The following is a 7572-nucleotide window of genomic DNA, read 5'->3' as shown; positions in this document are numbered from 1 at the left end:
ATCCAACTGCTCTGGAATATGTTCTCGGTGTCTGATTGCAGGGTCTGAGGGCTTCAGACGGTGGCAACGCGACGCTTAAGCTCCTTCACTTATTGCCTGCTGGTGTACAAATACGGGATTTGCCACTTAGCCTGAAGCCTGAGTCTCTCCGGCGACACACACCCACTCTGGGAGCTGCCAGGGCTGCAGCTTTCCGCAGCCTCGGCGACCAGAGGAGGCCGGTAAAGCTGAAATCGGGGCCGAGGTGTGGGTCGGCCTCGTGCATAATCAACCCGCAAAATACCGGCCGGCGGACCCCTTGCTAGAGCTGAACTCTGGACTCCCCACCACGGAAATAAAGTAAATAAATAAAAAATCACAGCCAAATCCTCATAAATGCTGAAAGGAAGCCGCTGGTCGCCAAATGACCACGTTAATAATAGGAATGAAAATAAAACTGAAGCTGGGTACAAAAAGGCTTATATATGTTAAAAAAAAAATGTACAGAAAGGGGATCATCTAGGGGCATACCTGCTGACCCTGCTGGGCAGCTGAGTCCCCATTGAATTTTGTCAGCCAATGTGCTTTGCTATTAACTCCATTCCCAGGTACCTTTATGATTCAGCAGCCTGTCTATTTAATGAGGCCGGGGTCACTTTGATAGAATGTTGATTAGTCATGACAGGATTTGAATGCACGTGTCATGTGAACGATGATTGATAAAATCTAGTATGTTTGTAAAGCTGTGTGGGCAGCATTGGGGGCTCTGTCCCAGTGTCTAACCTGACAGCATCTGGAAATTTTGAGAGCAGCCCGTTAACTCTGGTTTCTTCCCACCCTCCTGTAATGTCCGACCTCATACGGAAAGGGGGGAGAGAGGTTCTGAGCTGCAGCTGGGTTTGCTAGAGAAAACGGGGGCTTTACGATTTTCAGGCTGCCCAAAACGGCCCAGTGTGTGCCGAGGCCAGGGCTCCCAACAGTTGGCGGGAACTTGACAGCATTGAGGTGATAGCAAGTGGGATAACCCTAAATTAAGATGACATCACAAAGGAAAATGTGGTATAAACAAAAAAATAATTATTTTATTTCACCTTTAGAAGAGACATTACTGTGGAGAGCCAACAATGCAAAACTTTACCCTCACTGGTTTTTGTCACCTTGGTGACAGCATCTGTTATTTTACTTGATGCTGATGTTCATGAAATGTTTCTTGCCCACTGCCGTGGGCTGTTATGCTTTAGCAGAAAACTATGAGCAGCAAAAACAAACCGAGACCCACCAAAAGCGATGCACGTCTCCTCAGCTGTTTATGACTGCTTTCTAATGCAGCATTGTTACTACGTTTTCAAGGCGTTTTTTGTTTTTTTTTTCTATTTTTAGGTAGACATACATTTTCTTAGTCAATTAAAGATTGGCAAGTGTGCCTCAAACTTACAAGGAGGTTGGCACCTCCTGAGTTCTGCACAGGGCGGAATAGATGCGTGTAGATGGCGCGTGGGGCCTGGGTCTCCAGGGAAGCCAGAGGGCCAGGTCCTGGGAGCCTCCCCAAGACCTCTGCCGCTCACTGTGACCTGGGACAAGAACACTAGCAGACCCCATAGCCAGGACTTCATTCTGCAGTGGACCAGAATGAAATGATAATAATTATTGATCCAACAAACTATAATAGCTTTCCCTAAGTCCTTGGGGACTCCCGCGCAAATGTGTGCTTGGGGGCCCTTAAATACTGCTTATTAATGGTTTGACAGCCTAACAGCGCCCAAGGAGCCATTAAAGACCATGGTGTAAATCTTTCCGGGTTCTCACTTCTCAGACCCCACCTGTCAGAGACACCCGCAAGAGAATGCACCAGCCAGCCCAACGCGTGCAATGAGGCCCTGACTCCCGAACAAGGTGCCCGCGCCCTCCGGAGCCCGTGGTGATGTTTTCTGAAATGAGTTGCTCCACCCATTTCTCTCTCTCTCTCGTATTTAATTCATTCTCTCAGGCCTTTAAAAATAGTGTGTACAGTTTCTTAGTCGCTGTATCTCTAGTTTTTCTGACCTATTTCTATAGACTTTAGAGCTATATTTAAAAAATTGGATTCTTGCCCTGGCCGGCGTGGCTCAGTGGTCAGAGGGTCACAGGTTCCATTCCCAGTCAAGGGCACGTATCTGGACTGCAGGTCTGATCCCTGCCCCTGATCAGGGCACCTGCGGGAGGCAACCAATCGATGTGTCTGTCTCACATCAACGTTTCTCTCTCTCGCTCTCTCTCTCCATCTCTCTTTCTTCCCCTCCCCCTTCTCTCTAAAATCGATGGGAAAAGATATTCCATCATGACCTTGGGTGATTAAAAAAATAAAAAATAAAAAATAAAAAAAAATTTTAAAAATCAGGTACTTAATAAGTAGTCTTTACAATGACCACAATCAAGTCAGAAAATGATATTCCCACAAGTTTTAGGCTGTTAAATATTTCATTGTTGATTGTCAAGCTTATGAACACAGTCCGGCCAGTACAAAAGGGAACTTTTATGCCTCATCCTTAACTCTGGAGGCCTTGCGAGCGATGGTCTATTTCACCAACACATTCTCAGCTGCCTCAGAGACAGCACCGCGACAGCGGGAACGCTCAGCAAACTTTCCCCGGCGTCTCCTGCCCGGCGCTTGCGTCCAGCATGTTCTTTCTTTCACAACCAAGTTCCGCTACGACGCTGATGGAGCCCAAACCGCCGCGTTTTGCCAGCACGGGTCTCATTCCGAGTGACCATCTTTGTCTTACACACCTACTCCGGGGGACAGGCCTTGCGAGGCCCGTGATACGTTTGCCAGAGGAACACGCGAGGGGTCTCAGTCACATCTTTGCGATGTGTTCTGGCATCGCAGCCTGAAGCCAGCGCTTGCTTTTAACTGGCAACCTGCCTGCCGCGCACGGAGGGAGCAGATTGCCTCTTTGCCGAGCGCTTAGACGAGGTACTGATGTAACAACAGTGGACAAGCAGCTGGGAGCGGGGCTGTCAGCCTGTCATACGCTGACAAATCTGTTGTGCACATCCAGGCAGGCTGTGCGCGCGCTCGCTCGCCACGAGCATCATCCATCTAGTGCAGGCCGCGGGGAGAGGCCTCTCCCCCGCGCCGGTGGGCCCGACGCTGCTATTGCGTCCTTCTGAGGGCGCTGGGCTCAGCAACTCATTTGCTCTTTTACGACGGGGCCTTGGCAAACGGGACAAGTAAGAGAGCCTGCCCGATGCTTTTCTTTCTTCGCTCAGGACACCAAGACGGCCGGGGCATTTATGCCGCGTCACACGCGTAAAACTGTAACTCTAACTGGCTCCGAACGGCTCTTTGCAAAGCCCACGAGGCAGAGGGAAGGGTGAATGTTGAGAAATATGAAAGTGGTGCTGTTTGGAGGGGGAAAATCATTTGAGCAGAAGGTGGGGTGAGCTTTTGTTTGTTTTAGTTTTTGTTTTTTTGTGTTTTTTTTTTTTTTGCAGGGGGCAGTTTTATTTTTCAGGCAAGGCCGACTTCCAGATGATCTCTAACAAATGTCCCCAAGAGCCGCCGAATTCGGGACAATCAGACCCTCACTCTCTCTGCAGATCCATTTGAGGCTAACGTATGGCCGTCTGAGGCTAAATTTACCATCCCCCCAGCCCGACCGTATCTATATTTATATGAGCCTTTGGAAATCAATCAAGGGAACCTATTTTCTTTCTAAATGTAGGCAACCAGGGGAGTTTAGAGGTGACGGAGGCTACATCCCAGAGTTTCCGCTACGACGCCATTCATCGTGTGTTGGTCCTTACGTGGAAAATTTAAAAACAAAATTCTGGCTGTAGATGATTGATTTGCATCAGTTAAACGGTACCTGTACGTATCCTGTTGTCTTGTGTCTTTTCTAACCACAGCTCATTTCACTGGTTTGTTAAAAAATAAAAGTAGAAAAAGACTAAACCATCAGAATGAAGACTGCAGTGCAGGGCGTTGAGTGGACAGCTTTGCGGTTCCGATCATCACGGATCAATTTTTTTTTCTCTCTTCCTACTGCCCGCCTAAGAGCTCTGTCTTCCGAGGAAGCCTTTTGTGCACCGTTTCAGGTGATCTGTTGAGAAAGGATTCGCAGAAACGTGCACAAGCTCAAAGAGGCAAGAGGACGTTTTCAGTTGGAGACACGTGACGCTGAAATGCCCATGACGCTTTAGCATCGACAAACTTCATATCCCAAAGCAGTGTTATCAGCAGCACATCGCGGAAGCTGGTCATTTAATTTAAAAAATTATTTTACATTACAGATACACTTGCCAGTGAAAAAAATAGTGAAAGCGGTAATAATAATATTTAGTATTTGTTGGGCTCTCAGTATTTATTACACTGGTTTTGGTATTGTATTGATACTTGTTAGGAGAAAGAAATATACTGATGATGTAACTGGCAGAGTCGTAGATAGAGGGGGAAAAAGCTAACCAAGTAAACAAGAAAGCCCCAAGGAACAGTTTCCATTTCCCGTTCACTATCGACAACGCATATTATATCAACGTAGTTATTATTGCTCAAACACAGGCAGTAAGGGGTAATATGTACTAATTACTTTCCTAAAATTCTTTAAATGACACAAACTTCCAAGGATTGCCAGGGGAGCACTATCTCAGTAAACCTTTTAGTTAATTAATTATATGTCCATGTGAGAGAAAAAAAAATACCTATATAATGGTCTGACATTTAGGAAATTCAGTGTCTGGGTCTTTTTTGAAAGCGGCATAACACGAATGTATTCCTAGCTGAGGGGAGATCTCCGATTCCGAGAAATATTATTAACCCCGCATTTTACCTTGCTTTAAGCTATGGCACAGCTTTAAGCAAGTATTTCGCTTTATTGCGAGATGTTTCCCACATTTTTACGGCTCTGAATGCGGAGGAACGTGCGAACGCTCTGTGTTTAAATCAGTCGTGCAGAAAAAAATATGAAAAACTGATTCATCCTTTGGAAAGGGATTTGTCCTAATAGAAAATAAACCATAAATACTCAGGGGGGCTGAAGAACTGTTGCCAACTTTCATATCACCCACATTCACTCCTCTTACACTCTCAGATTTTAAGACTGTGCCTATGCTTGTATATAATGATGTAAATCCCACACCCTGACACAATTTCTACCTGTTCTTCCTTCGGCCCCGAGACTGGTGATTTCTGGATGGACTGAAAGATCACCTAATAAATGTTCACAACAAACTACTTAACCTCTGACTACAACGCTAAGGGGGCCGGCATACTAAAGCCAATGAAACAGGTGTTGAAGACCATTTTGTAAAAAAAATATATATATGTTTTTATCGATTTTAGAGAGAGAGGAAGGGAGAGAGAGGGAGAGAAACATCAATGAGCAATAACAGGCTGCCTCCTGCACGCCCCCTGCTGGGCGGGGCTGGAGCCGGAAACCCGGGCATGTGCCCGGATTGGGCATCGAACCTTCCATCTCTTGGTACACGGACGACTCCCAACCCACTGGGCCACACTGGCTGGGCGAAGGCCACTCCTGAACGGCCTCAGTGAGAAGGTCGTTCCTCTCTCCCATGGTCGTCTTCTGTCACGGGACGGGTTCGCACGGACACCCACGCCCCCAAGCCCCCCTTCCCCCCGTTGCCCACCTGCCGCTCCCTAACTTTTAGCTTTTGTGAGTAAAACCGGACCAAGAACGCCCAGGCCTTCGCGGAGCTCCGGAATCGGAATGCGGCGGCGGTGCCAGTTGCGACTCAGAACGTCAGGTTTTCACCTGCTCTCCTAGGACCCCCCCCCATGATTTCCAGTCAAAAGGTATCCTGCCGATGTTGGCTGGAAAGACAACGCCCCTTGTCCTTTGTTTAAAAAAATATAAAGAAAAAAGAAAGAAAGATCCTGACCATGGCCCAGACGGTGAAGCCGCGGTAACGCTGCGCACAGGATCTGGCAAGCTGACTGCCCGTGGGGACCGTTCCTTACACACTGGCCCTGTCAGTCTCATGTCTGTCTGTCGATCTGGCGACCAGCTCTCCTTGGGCTTTTTCCCACCTAAATATGCATCGTCCTAACGTATGTCATCCCTATGCAATCCCGCCGATCTCTGGGATTAAAAGATTTTCAGCACAGGGCAGAGGTTTCATAAACGCATCCGAGGGCCTGCGTCTCGCCAAGTCCCTGGCCCACTCTCCTTTGCTGTTTGCCTCCAAAGGAACACACGTCACGTGGGCCTCTAGAAATCCACCTGTTTGCCACCACCCTACCCTTGCAGCTCATGGGGACACGCAAAGAATGCCTCCCCGTTTTGGGGTTTTTTGTGTGTGTTGTGCGTGTGTTATCTGATCCGAGTACGAAGGTCCCACAGGAACACGAGAGCATTCTCTAGGTTCTCTCTGTTCCCCACCTGCAACAAGTAGCCTCTCAAGGTTTCTCTGATCTTCATCTTCTAACCTCAGCCCTAAAAATAAACGAAGCCAAAAATAAACAGGGGACAGTCTCAAGATGTGCAGCACCGGGGATTGATGGCTTTGGAAGAAAGGCTCTACCCAGGCCCAGCTCCATCCCGACGTGGCCTCTCGCCGCCTCCCCACGTTGCCCGCGGTAGCTCTTGTCTCTTGTCCTGTTGGTGGCCGGCTGCCTCTCCTGGATGAGCCGGTCCCCAGATCTGTCTGCTGAGCTCCAAACCAAGACTTCGTCCTAGCAGACGAGCTGTGGCTTCCCGGGATACTAATGAGCCCTCCGGCTATTTATGGGGTGTCCCTTGGCCCATCCCCCTGCTCTGCGCCTCGACTCCCTTCCCGCCCCCACCCCCACCCAGCTCCCTCTCCTCCCGGCTTTTACCCAGAGACAGAGAGGGAGAGGGGAATTATTTATTGTGCGTCTGCTGAAAATGAAAGGCTCTTACATTTTAATGAGCACTAAATAGGTGCGAGGAAATATTGTTCATTAGCTGTAATCTGTGGAACTGCCTGAGTGAACTTCCTTTGGAGGCTGCTCTAAACGGTTCACTCAAGTAAAGCAGTTTGTATGGTAATTAAGGGAGCATTTTTCTGTCAACATCTGCGCTATTTATAAAGAGGGAGGTAGCTGCAGCCAGGCTGGAGCAGGAAGGGGTGGGTCCTGGAGGGTGCAGGTGGGGTGGGGCCCATACGTTGGTCGGTGGCGGCACCGCCGTTTCTTCTTGGCACCTGGACAACCGTGACAAGCTCCTTTTTCTTGCTTTCTTTCCACTCAACCTCTAATAATTCTAAAAAAAAAAAACAAAAAACAAGCATTTGCCACTCTTCCTGGCTGGGGAGAATTATCTCCCTGACATCTCTTCATTAATCAAATCCTTCCCTTGGCAGCCCAGGCAGGGAGACTCAAGCTGCTTTTGGAGGCGCGAGTGGTCTTCAGCTTCGTCAGATGGTGTTTCTCTGACTGTCATGCATTTTTATCTCGGTCGCCCTTCCACACATGGACAGGAGCGGGAAGATACCTGCCGGATGACCGTGGCATTCGGGGCAGGTGAGGGTCGCCGGGAAACAAAGCCCTGGGCTGGATACCTCAGCTCCTGCCCTTGTAAGAATCGGTCACCTCTCCCTGATTGCGATGGGCAGTCAGCTCAACCGGCGCCCAGC

The sequence above is a fragment of the Miniopterus schreibersii genome, assembly GCF_964146895.1.
Source record: "Miniopterus schreibersii genome assembly, chromosome: 21".
In the NCBI taxonomy this organism is placed as follows: Eukaryota; Metazoa; Chordata; class Mammalia; order Chiroptera; family Miniopteridae; genus Miniopterus; species Miniopterus schreibersii.
The sequence above is the reverse complement of the archived record's forward strand: the minus strand, read 5'-3'. Positions refer to the sequence as shown.